Source organism: Triticum urartu, chromosome 7A, assembly GCF_056163025.1.
Source record: "Triticum urartu cultivar PI428250 chromosome 7A, HENAU_Tu73, whole genome shotgun sequence".
Taxonomy (NCBI): domain Eukaryota; kingdom Viridiplantae; phylum Streptophyta; class Magnoliopsida; order Poales; family Poaceae; genus Triticum; species Triticum urartu.
The window spans coordinates 740,994,197-741,007,472 of NC_141879.1; the positions used below are offsets into that span (position 1 = coordinate 740,994,197).

The 13,276-nt window shown below is 44.0% G+C and overlaps 1 pseudogene; it reads left to right on the forward strand.

The window, feature by feature from the left end:
- The first annotated feature begins 5,420 nt into the window (after nucleotides 1-5,420).
- Nucleotides 5,421-6,394, forward strand: LOC125524447 (putative E3 ubiquitin-protein ligase ATL44 pseudogene; annotated as a pseudogene).
- The last annotated feature ends 6,882 nt before the right edge of the window (nucleotides 6,395-13,276 follow it).

Sequence of the window (13,276 nt, forward strand, 5' to 3'; positions counted from 1 at the left end):
TGGAACAAAGATTCATCAGCTAGCTGGTGATTGGAATGCCGATGGTTTTGGGTTTTGGGGACCAGAGCATGTATGGATGTTTGTGTATGTAGTGCATCCATATGCAGCAGATCATGGTCAAATTAACATTCTTGTGCTCATTGGAATGTTGAAACTAACCAAGATCATGTTCGATTGACCTAAATCCCCTGCCAATCTTTTTAATGCATTCTAACAACAGTTGGTAATAGGGGGATGAATATGCCCATCTCAGTTGAATTCAGGAGGAAGAGAGTTGAAATTTGTGAAGTTAAGTAAAATATTTGTAGATTTTTTTTGTAGATCTAGCACTTCATGCACATATACACACGTAAGTGTGGCATACATGCATGCATGTCTGATCACATGCAGTGCACTAGCTAGTGAGTCAAAGTAGATGCATGAGAGGTACTTAGGTCGAGACAGCCTAACCGATAACACGCGATAGGTCGGTTATAAAACGATAACGCACCATAGATCGATAGATAGATGCCGCTTTTTCCGGGACCTGCAAGATATACTTTGTTAAGTTAATCGGCACCTAAGACTAGCTAGTAGTATCATCCATGCACAGGCTAAAAAGATAGCCTATTGGGTCAAAAGGATCTTTCAACTTGCATATGTTCCTCTCAATCTTCTTAGCTCCTTATTGTCGTTTAGCGCCGAAAATGGCGACCGGCGGGAGAAAACAATTTGAATTTAAAGCTGCAACTTTACGTGCTCATACGGGGCTATATATGATTGACTATATATACATGAACACGCTCTCTCAAATGGGACAAAAGCAATTCATCAAATTTATTTAGCGTGTTTTCTAGTGCAAGCTGCAAATCACACGATAAATCAAAGTGTTTTTTTTTGTAAGATACTATAGATCCTATGAAAAAGAAAATAAAGACGATAAAAATTCAGACTTTTTGTTTTGTTTTTCTCTTCACAACCTAACTCTGAATGGTAAGATATGCGATCCTCGATGGTGAGTCGTCGCACTAGCCAACTCTGGATTGATCATGTGTGTGTGTGTCTATATATATATATATATATATATATATATATATATATATATATATATATATATATATATATATATATATCTTAATTAACTAGATTACCTCAACACATATAATAAGATCTCTGATATATATGTGATAGCTAGGCACGCCCACTTTGATCGTTTTCCCTATGGTCTTGATATTTGGTGGTGATATGAGGCTAGTAGAGAGTAGTGCTTTCTCATTTCACTTTCACTTTTGAAAAAAGCACATTAAAAAAGGAGATTCAAATCATGTCTCTGTTTAGTCTTAACATGTGTCAAAAGCACAACTAAATGCGTGATTGTCTCTCATTGTGCATACATATATGCACTTGTTTAGTTTTTTGAGGGGATGCACTTGTTTAGTTACTAGCGCCATGCCACTTACTCCTTACTCCTTAGTGTCACTAGCTGCCTGATAGCTAGATTATACCGGACTTTCTTCCTATCCACACACCATTCTGAAAGCACACTAGCTTTTTCTGGAAATTCAGTACACCGCCTAGTTCTTAGTCATTTGTTTCGCGGATATTATTTCTATGGCTAGTTTTCACATTCCAGATAATTAACCAAGGCCATGTTTATAAAGCATTCTACAAAAAAGCAATATTTCCTATATGTTCCAGAAAAGCAAGGACATAAAGCAAAATTTTGGTTACAAACCAAAAATATATATAGAATGGAACAGAACAAAGTTTTCTGGCGGATCACAAGCAAAGACGGGATTTTCCATATACGTACAAGCATAAGTTTCTTTTTAATTTAATTTGTTCTATATGGCCTCCGACCTGATCATATACACGTTTTGTCCAGTTCAATCTAGAGCACACAATCCTTCCCCTTGTCTCATTCCCCGAATAGCATACATTATTATTTTCCTGAAATTAAAACTTACCCAAATGCTAAAATCCGACATCAGATTTTTAGAGGTTGCCGGCGAATTTCCTCTCGACCACTGGATTAAGGGCACGAATCTCGAAGAATGGACAGCACACAGGTCAGCACTGGATTTCTTTGGGTAAAAGGTTGTATCACCGTGAACGCTATCCTCTTCACCCGCCACATGCGTCTCTCCTCCACTTATCCACTTTTCCCTCACATCACCCATGCCGCTCCACTGCCAATCCGAATGTAAGGCGGAGGACGTGCCGCCTGCTCGCCCGCGCTATCGCGGCGGGCGTCCAGGTAGACAACGAGCACTAGGCTGTTGGGCTTCGGGTCCGCAAGACCGGCTCAAGGTGTCGTCGTCAGAGTTGAGTGCCGCCTGCTCACCCATGCCACTACAACGGGTATCTAGGCCGCCTCCATCTACGGGCTCCTAGCCATAGTCGAGCGGCTCGCTTCATGACAATTCGAGGCTGCCGCTGCGAGCTTCTGGTTGAATCGCCCTCGATGCAGCTACCTCACCTTTGATGCGGCTGCTTGTACTCATCGCATTCTGTGGCTGCCCTTCCATCTAATGCGGCTCTCATCCTTGTTAGCAACTGTGGTTGCAGCTGTGGGCTACTCGTTTCCTTTGATGCGGCTTCTTGTCATCCCCGCATCCCTCACTTGAGATGATAGGGTAGTCATCCTCGTCCCCTCCATTGTTTAGGTCTTGACCTCGCCTCTCTCTCGTCGTCGCCGCAGTCGGTTGCTTAATATTGACTCTCTTCCTTGCCTCATGTAGTACGTTGCGGTTGGCCACGCAATTTGGAGGTAAGATCTTTGGAGCCCAAATTTCCTGCAATTTGTGTTAGTAGGCTCATGGAAAATTTTGCCAGTAAAGCATATGACAAATATGAACCATATCTACCCATATGTCTAGTATCACCAATCCATAAACTTGGCATATTTCTCACACCATTTGTGTCAATTCAAATGGCTAATTTATGATTATTATTAAGGTAAAAACATGATAATGAATTTATGCGCACTCATTTACCACGATCTGGATGGCAATTGTTTCTAATTTTGCTATGTGTACATCACATACAATTATTTTTAACTTGCCATCATGAAGAAAACAAAAAAAATATCTTAAATCCATGTGAAAGATCACAAAAAATTTCTGAATTTGCTATCATGTATGGATATTTTTTCGTAATTTTTTCCATGCCAATAGTACGAGACATTTTCCTATAATTTCCATGTGTTGCAATTTGTTTCCCAAATTTCCATAATGTGCAGAATATTTTTTTGTGACATGTCAAGTGTTTGGAGTGATCCCTTTGTATCCTGGCAAAATATGAACATGCTTTACCCAAATCATGGCAAACTTTAATTTTCCTTGATCCCACGACAATTGATTCATTTGGCATGTCTCCAATTTTTTCCAGGGAAAATTTACTTTTTCAGGAAATCTGATGGTCAAATTCATATACCTGGATGACAAATTTGTAAAAGAAAATATGTCAAAGTATTTCCTTCAAATTAGTATGGCATACTCTTTAGTAGTATATCATTGCAATCTTATTTCGTTGCAACAAGGAAAAAAAATTACTTTCTATGGTTCCATGGCAATTTAAGTTCATGGAGCTTAAAAAAAGTAGTTTGTGGATCATGGCATATTTCTTATGGGACCATGGAAATTTAAGTTCATGGAAATCTTATGGGATCATGAAAATTTTCTTTCTTTGCAGCATGGCAAATTTTTTTTAAAGAACCATGGCAATATAATTTCAGGGAGCATGGAATTATGGATCATGAAAAACTAAAATATTTGCAACATGGCAAAATATTACTCCCTCCGTTCCGAATTACTTGTCGCAGGTATGGGTATATCTAGATGTATTTTAGTTCTAGATACATTAATTTCTACGATGAGTAATTTGGAACGGAGGGAGTACTTTTTATGGGACCATGGCAATTTAAGTTCACGGAGCATGGCAAATGCAGTTTATGGATCATGGAAAATTTATTTTGGTGCAACATGGAAGAAACAAATTTTTATGGGACCACGGCAATTTCAGTTATGGAGCACGACCAATGTAGTTTATGGATTATGACAATTTTACTATATGGACCATAGCAGACTTTTTTGCAAATTTTCTATTCCGTGGAGCTTGTCAAATGTAGTTTACGTATCATGGAAAATTCAGAGTGTGAATCATGAAAAACTTAGTTTATGGATCATGGTTTATAGTACATTTTCCATCCAAGTTGCCCTGGACCATGGCAAAAGCTTTGAACTCTGAGTGTTTTCTCGTTTAATACCATCGCCACTTTACATGTGTATGTTGTTTTTCTACATTTTACCTGAGCAAAAAAAAATTATATTCTACGGAAAATTCGTTGAGCATACCATGGAGTTTTCTAATCGTGTCATGGTAATTTCACTATGCTTTACTTTTCTGGTTGCATTTAAGGAAAATGCATGTAAATTTGTGTAGTTGAAAGATGGCAAACTGAAGAAAAAAAATCATCCATTGACATCGCCTTCTTCAAAAACAAACTATACATGTCCAATGGAAAATATTGCAGGAAATATTTTTGTTCAATTATATATGTTCATTTATGTGATTTATTTTTGTTTTTCATGATATCATGGAAATTAAAGAATTTTTGAACTGTCTTCTTTTTCTATATTCAAATGGCAAATTTACATTCTATATTTTGGGGACTGTATTTTTCTTTTTTGGCACAAAGAATTACCTGGAGGAATGCTAGTATAGTAAGTGGCCTATCGGGCCGTGCGACGCGCTGGAGGGTTGGTCCAGTGAACGAAAACGTTCGGTTGATCAAACATCCTAAATCGAATGATTCGTTCGCTGTGGGTTACTCCCAGATCGAGCGTCAATTATATATTGGCGTCTAAAACTTATGTACAAGATTATATGCTTTATTATAAGTATGCATTATATACCGTATTATTCGTAGTCTTTTATGTGTTTTGTTCAGAATATGTTATATGCATATCTTAGTCAAAAGGGGTGCCTTGAATCCCTTTCGCTGATCCACTTTACCACAAGAAATGAATTGGCACCGCAAGTTTTCCTCTTCTTTGGGAGCAAAGCACAGATCAAAAGAAGTAAAGCGTGTCTCATCTTTTCACACACACACACACACACACACACACACACACACACACACACACACACACACATGGCTGGTCTCTTGGAAAGCAGACGCTTAGCTGATATTTCTACCATACAGTATCACCACTAGCATTTCTAGTGCTTTGCTTAATTTCCACGAATCCACGTAGAACTGGTACTAAACCAAAAGGAGCCACCCGTGCAGGAGGAAACACCCCAAAGTGGCTTGCACGAGCCATATCGGCGCCGGCCACTAACCCTGGGGCCCCGGCCTTACCTGTCCGTTGGCCGGCTCTCCATTCCACCACCATGGTCACTTCCATCACCGGATGACCGCCTCCACGCTATAAAAACCCACGCAGAGGCAGAGCAGAGCAGAGCATCGCACACACGCACGCTCGGAGTCAAAGATAAGCTAGATAAATAGTCCAGAGTTCACACATCATGCGCGCTCCGGCGAACCTCCTGCACCGCGCGGCCCTCGCGAACAGTGGCCCGGGCGAGCCATCGTCGTCGCCGGTGAGTATGAAGGCACCTGAGCAGCAGCAGCAGACGGCGCCTCCGATGGCGGTCAACTCGGACATGGTGCTCATCCTAGCGTCGTTGCTATGTGCGCTCGTCTGCGTCCTCGGCCTCGCCCTCATCTCCCGGTGCACATGCCGACGCCGCCGCTCGGCCTCATCATTCGATGACGCTCCTCCTCCCCCGAAGGGCCTCAAGAAGAAAGTTATCCACGCGCTCCCCACCGTCTCCTTCGTCGCCAACGGGCCTTCTCCGACGCCGGCGACAGGCTCGTCGTCAGAATGTGCGATCTGCCTGGCGGAGTACATGGAGGGGGAGGCCCTGCGCGTGCTGCCACGGTGCGGCCACGGCTTCCATGTCGCATGCGTCGACGCCTGGCTCCGGACCTGTGCCACGTGCCCCTCCTGTCGTGCCCCCATCGTTGCCACGCCCGCGGGGCCGGCGTCGACAACCACGGTGGTCGTCGTGGCGGCGGCAAACAACAGGTGCGGGAGGTGCGGCGAGCTGGCGGCGCCGACCGGTGGTGACGATGACACGTTTTTACCTTAGTTTGAAATTAATCAGGTTTGTAGTATTGTTCTCTCTCTCTCTCTCTCTCTCTCTCTCTCTCTCTCTGCTTTTTAGCTAGGTCGTGTTGTACATTCAATTTGTCTTCACAAGTTGATTTTGTAAAGTAAAACTTATGTGTTCCTTAAGATTTGCCATTTAATTAGGCTCTATTGCTGGCTTGTTGCATTCGACCCAGCAAAACATAAATTGTATGCTCTGCTGGTACTTGTGCAAAAATTGTCCGTGTATTTCTCTACCTTTTGCGATATTCACCTCTTGTCCACTTCTTCTTCTTCTCCAATCAATTGAGCATCTCGATTAATCGAAGAAAACTTCAATTTCATTTCGACTCTACGAATATTTGCAGGGTGGAATCTATTGCCTTTTTCATTGTGTTTTGGGTGCTTCATCTGGTTTAGTCAATAAAACTTTTAGTCTCCATCAGAATCGATTCGCCCATTCATTACAGCACAACATGATAGCAACTCGACTGATGGAGATCATTTGAAGGAAAACTAAAGTGGAAGGATAACACATCCTGAGTCTAGCTTGATTGCCGTTAAAGTATGCTGGCTGATGTGGACGTGATGTCTAGCTGAGACAAATTTCTGTCAGTTGATAAATAGCCAGGGACTGTGAAATACTGAGACATGTTGGAAGCTTTAACGTTTGATCCAAAACTTTTGCAGCAGGATAGTTAATTTTTCTCTTCAAAACGATGGAATCTCTTTCGAGTAATTGATGCATGCATCCTTTTTTTTTATAAAGTTAACCGTTTTCACAAAAGAAATAAACAAGACGAGTTTGGAAGCCTAGATTATTACAACCGCAATAGAGATTACCCGTACTAACATTTATGCTTGTTAGCAGTGAAAGCAAAAATTTCCACAAGCCAAACATTTCTTTGTTGAGTTATTGCTTGGCCTCATCAAGCCGGGGAAGAAAATTAGGGGCGTAAAATCAAAACGGGAAAAGTGCCTGCCATGGCAAACTTGACATCATTTACGATGAAACCTCAAACGATAACCCCCCCCCCCCCCCCCCCCCCCGACGGTGATTGTTTCACCGTCGAGACATTGTAGGTAAGACAGACAAATTTAACATAAATTCTTTTGCTCCACTTTACAATTGCCCCCCCCCCCCCCCTGTGAGAGGATGCCTGCCGGGTGAGGCCGGGGCCACTCATCATTGAAACAACCCTGGGGCAAATCATCTAACCCATTGTAAAGTGGGGCAAATCATCTCATTCCCCACATACAATTAACTCAAACATTAGTTGTATTCCCGCGGGAGCCGCCACCTCTTGACTATAGAAACACCACACATCAAAGCAAGTAGAACCAACAGAACATTCCATCGACAGTTAGGGTTTCAATTAAAGAGTAATCATTCATTACATGGAAAACCAAGTCTTTGCATGATCGATACACCTGCACAGTAGGTGAAATTGTGGAACGATTGGCATATATGTGGAGGAACATGAACAGTGGACCTTTTCGGCAAAGGTACATATCAAGGTAACGTTGGCGATAAGATCATCATCGTATATTCGTATATTTGAAGATAAGTACATCATACAGACATGTACTCAGCATCTCATATCTAAATATCTCTGCGCTGTTGTCATGGATAGATGGATGGACTTTAATGTGTATCGTCTTGTCTCAAAGATTCACATTTTCTTCCGGCCAAAGATTTGTTGGGTTTCAGAGGAGGAGAAGAAACAACACACACACGCAAGAGGTAGAAGAAGAACACACACAAATCTGGCACGCACACAACTATGTGCCTTTCTCTTCTTATCTTTCTTCTCACGGCTGATTCACAACTTAAGTAGGTGGCACACATAGGATACACGGCCAAGCTCACAATTGCCTGTCCACTAAACACTCAACTAGCCGGTACAAAAGGCTACTAACGATCTCACGACTCGGCCACACTACTCGGCCATCTCCTCATATCCTGGAGTCTCCATGTGAACTACCAACTTGTATAGATCGAATTGGAGGAGGAATTCGCCATGAGAGGCGGGTACAAGCTCACGCACACGGTGCCGGCCGAAGCCACCGGTTCCTTCCCAGATCCACACGCAACACACACCAACGGTAACATAGTAGCGTACACCCTTATCGGGCCCAGTTCGGGCCTGCAAGCCACTGGGGAAGTTGCTGGTCGCGAGTGGGCCGGGTAGCCGGCCCACGAGTCGAATCCTTGGCCTCGCGCGCTTCCGCTTGCTCTGCTCCAGTACCATGATCGCTGACATTCCCCCCTTCTTCAGAACCGGCTTGTCCCCAAGCCGGGGCACGAGGAAACAACTGCCACAGCGAATCCTTATCCTCCCAGGTTGCCGAAGTAGCATCCCCTCCACACCACTGAACTAGGACTTGTGCCACCGATCGGTTGTCCGCGCGGCGAAGGCGCTCCTGCAGTATCTTAACGGAAACTGAAGATGAGCATCAACAGGAGGAAGCGACTTGAGTACCTCATGTTGTGGATGCACACAGCGCTTCAACTGTGAAACATGGAATATAGGGTGAATACGGCTAGCTGCTGGTAATTGCAAACGATAAGCCACTTCGCCGATCTTCTCCAGAATCAGAAACGGACCGAAATACTTGAACGCAAGTTTGTGATTTTCTCTGTGAACCACCGATGATTGTACATACGGCTGGAGCTTAAGGAATACTCGATCTCCCACAGCAAACGTCCTTTCAGTGCGCTTCTTATGAGCTTGATGTTTCATTCTTTGTTGAACACGCAACAAATGCTGCCGCACTGACTGCTGAACCACTGCTCGCGCATCCAACCACTGCTGCAAATCAACAGGATCAACCGAGTCTAAAGCTGAAATTCCAAAATGCCGAGGCCCATAACCATAAAGAACCTCAAATGGAGATTTGTCAAGTGTTGAATGCCAGTTGGTATTGTACCAAAACTCACAAAGTGAAAGCTTTGCCCACTTGTTCGGATGAGAACTGATGAAACACCTCAAAAAACACTCCACTTGCTGATTGACACGTTCTGTTTGTCCATCAGTTTCAGGATGATATGATGTGCTCATATTAAGCACAGCTCCTGTCCTCTTCACCAGAGATTGCCAGAATTTACTGGTGAAAACTGGATCTCTATCTGATATTATAGAGAGAGGCATGCTATGGAGCTTGTAAATATTGTCCAGAAAGAGTTCCGCAATTTTCCGGGCTGTATAGGGATGTTTGACAGGTATGAAATGACCATACTTTGTAAATTTGTTAGTGACCACCATGATGCAATCATACTGATCAGATGATGGCAATCCTGAGATGAAGTCCATTGTCACTGTTTCCCAGGCTTTTGCAGGAATAGGCAGTGGTGATAGCAACCCAGGATAAGCCACTCTCTCAGGTTTGGCATGCTGACAAATGAGACAAGATTGCACAAACTGTTGTATCCGTTCCTTCATACCCACCCATTTAAATAGTGCCCTAATTCTTTTGTATGTAACAGGAAATCCAGAATGACCACCCAAGGGAGTGTCATGGAAAGCTTGGCAAATTTTTTTGTGCAAACCACGGTCATTGCCCACCCAAATGCAACCTTTATACCTCAACACACCTTGTAACAGTTGGAAATTGTTCTTGGACTTGGGTTGTACTGAAAATTGTTGCAATATTTCTTGTGCTTTTATGTCATGCTTATAGCTCCCCACCACTTCTTCCAACCAACTGGGCTGATTCCCAGAGATTGCTAGCACTTGAGAATCTGACTGAGGTCTCCTAGAAAGGGCATCAGCTGCAGAATTATCAATACCCTTCTTGTAAACAATCTTATAATTCAATCCCATCATTTTTGTGAGAGCTTTTTGCTGCCAGGGTGTATGTAATCTCTGATCAGAAAGATTCACCAAACTTTTTTGATCTGTCCTGATAGTGAATTCTTGGAACTGCAAGTATGGTCTCCATTGCTCAATAGCTAACAATATAGCTAGATACTCCTTCTGATAAACAGATAATCCTCTGTTCCTAGGGCCCAGAGCTCTACTGATAAAAGCAATGGGATGGTCCTGTTGCGTTAGAACAGCCCCAATCCCAACATCACAAGCATCAGTTTCAACCATAAATTGTTTAGAAAAATCAGGTAATGCCAAGACAGGAGCATGAATAAGAGCTTGCTTCAGTGTTTGGAAAGACATCTCTGTAGCTGGTGTCCACACAAAGATAGCCCCCTTTTTTAAGAGATCAGTTAATGGTCTACTTATCATCCCATAATTCCTGATAAACTTCCTGTAGTACCCAGTTAAGCCCAGAAATCCTCTGACTTGCTTCACATCAGTAGGGACTGGCCAGCTTTTAACAGTTGCAATTTTGCTAGCATCTGTTGAAACCCCTTCACTGCTAATGACATGGCCCAGATAAGCAATTTCCTGTTTAGCAAAGTCACACTTGCTCAGCTTCACTCTCCACTGCTTTTCCAACAGAATACTCAACACTTTTTCCAAATGTATAAAATGTTCTTTCAAAGTTTTACTGAAGATGAGGATATCATCGAAGAAACATACTGCACAAGGATCTTCTCCTCTCAGAACTGGAGTTAGATCTGTGTTCATTGCCCCTTGGAAGGTATTGGGTGCACCTGTCAAGCCCATAGCTACCACAGTAAACTCATAGTGGCTAGTATGTGTTTGGAAAGCAGTTTTGAATTCTTCTCCAGGTGCTAGCCTGATCTGATGGTAGCTAGCTCTTAGGTCTAGTTTGGAAAACCAACAGGCTCCAGCAAGTTGATCTAGTAACTCATCTATAACAGGAATTGGATACTTGCTCTTAATTGTGAGAGCATTAAGATGTCTAAAATCAATGACCAACCTCCAATCTCCTTCTTCCTTTTTCTTAACCATCAAAGCAGGAGATGAGAAGGGACTATTGCTCACCTGAATTATCACCCTTGTTAGCATTTCCTGCACCTGCTTTTCTATTTCAACTTTCAGATGGGGAGGAATCCTGTAGGGTCTGATGGACACTGGTTGAGCACCAGGTATTAATGGTATACTGTGATCATACTATCTTCTGGGAGGCAGACCTGTAGGAGGAGAGAAGACAATTGCATACTTGTCCAACAAAGCCTGAATTTCAGGTAACTGTTCCTTATGTTCAGAGACAACATTCTAAAAAATAGCCATAACTGTAAAAGCACATTCCTCAGGCAGGTCTCCTTGCAATGTGACTGTAACACCCTTGTACTGGAATGAAAGCCACTTCTGTTCCCAATCAATGTACATGGGGCTGTGTTTGGCCAACCAGTCCAGACCCAAAATGCCATCATAACCCCCTAAGGACAATAATCTGAAATCATGGAAAAATTCCTTGCCTTGACAATTCCACTGACATTGTTTCACTTGTTGTGAGCAAGTCAATTTTCCTCCACCTGCTACCTTCACTGTAACTGCTTTAATGTCAGTAATTTCTGGAAGCATGGAATGCAAAGAGCTGTCCAAAAACGAGTGAGTGCTGCCAGAATCTACCAAGAACTTCAACTCTGCATTTTGTATGTTCACTAGCAAGGACAAGGACAATGTGGACACACTGTTGCTTGTAGCAGCTGCTGACAACAGCATCAGATTGTCAGAGTCACTGTCTGACTCATCCTGGGAAGGAGTGGAGCCTTGCAGCTGATCAATAAGCTCTTGAACCACATGTAACTAGACTGTAGATTTGCATTGGTGGTCCTTGGACCACTTCTCACCGCAAATGAAACACAATCCTTTGGCCCTCCTAAAATTCCTCAGAGAGGTCCATTTATCTTCAGCAGGCAGGGATCTGTGGCCTTCAGTTGGTTTCTTATCCTCCACCGTCTTTGCCTTGTACGGATAAATCCCGGAAGGATTGGAGCTTCTTTTTGTTGTGGTAGTGTATTGCATTTCTCCCAATTCCTCATGGAGCAGGGCCAACTCATAAGTAGTATCCAGATCGCGTGGTTTTTGCATGGCAATGGCCATCCGAACACCTGGTTTCAAACCATCAATAAAACGGGTGGTGTAATGCAGAGGATCATGGCTGGACTCATATGCAGTTAGTTGGTCATACAATTCTGCAAATTGTTCCACATACTCCTCCACTGACCCAGTCTGGTTAATTCTGAACATCTTCCTCAAGAGATTCTGGTGTTGGTTTCGGCCAAACCTCGTCTGCAATAGGTTGCAAAATTCAGTCCAATGCAGTTCCATAGTTCGCCTCTGCACTGACTCCAACCATCGAGCAGCTGCACCTTCAAACTGGGCAGTGGCATAAGATATCCACCTGCTGTGGTGAGTCCCCATAACTTGAAGTAATCCTCACATCTAGCTTGCCACAACCGTGGATTAGACCCATCAAACCGCGGAAATTCAACTCGGGGACCTGAGTTGTACTTCTCACCTTGATCCAGAGCAACAAGTTCGCGGGGCGACTGAATTTCCCGAGGAGACTGCAAATCACGCGCTCCGCGAGCCGGGGTTGGAACGTAGATGTTCTGGGTACGCGCTTCTCTGCCAGCAGACGAGCTTCCGGGCCTGGCCTCGTAGTCGACCTTGTCGACTCGCTCCAGATCGGAGCGGATCTGCTCGATGTCGAGATGGAGCTCGAAACGGACGCCGTCGACGTGGGCCGTGATGAGCCCGTCCAGGGTCTTGGTCGATTCCTGGAGCAGCTTGGTCATGGACTTGAGGAGGTCGTCGATGTGTACCTTGAGGCGCTGCTCGAGATCATCGGTGACGGCCGCCTTGACGAACTCATCGATGTTGCGGCCCTCCGCCGACAGCTTCTCCATGGCCTCTCGCCGACGAAATTCACGGAATCTGGTGCGGTGGGGGTGGCGGGGAAGCTCCAGAATGGAACTGCTCTGATACCATATGTGAACTACCAACTTGTATAGATCGAATTGGAGGAGGAATTCGCCATGAGAGGCGGGTACAAGCTCACGCACACGGTGCCGGCCGAAGCCACCAGTTCCTTCCCAGATCCACACACAACACACACCAACGGTAATATAGTGGCGTACACCCTTATCGGGCTCAGTTCGGGCCTGCAAGCCACTGGGGAAGTTGCCTGTCGCGAGTGGGCCGGGTAGCCGGCCCACGAGTCGAATCCTTGGCCTCGCACGCTTCCGCTTGCTCTGCTCCAGTACC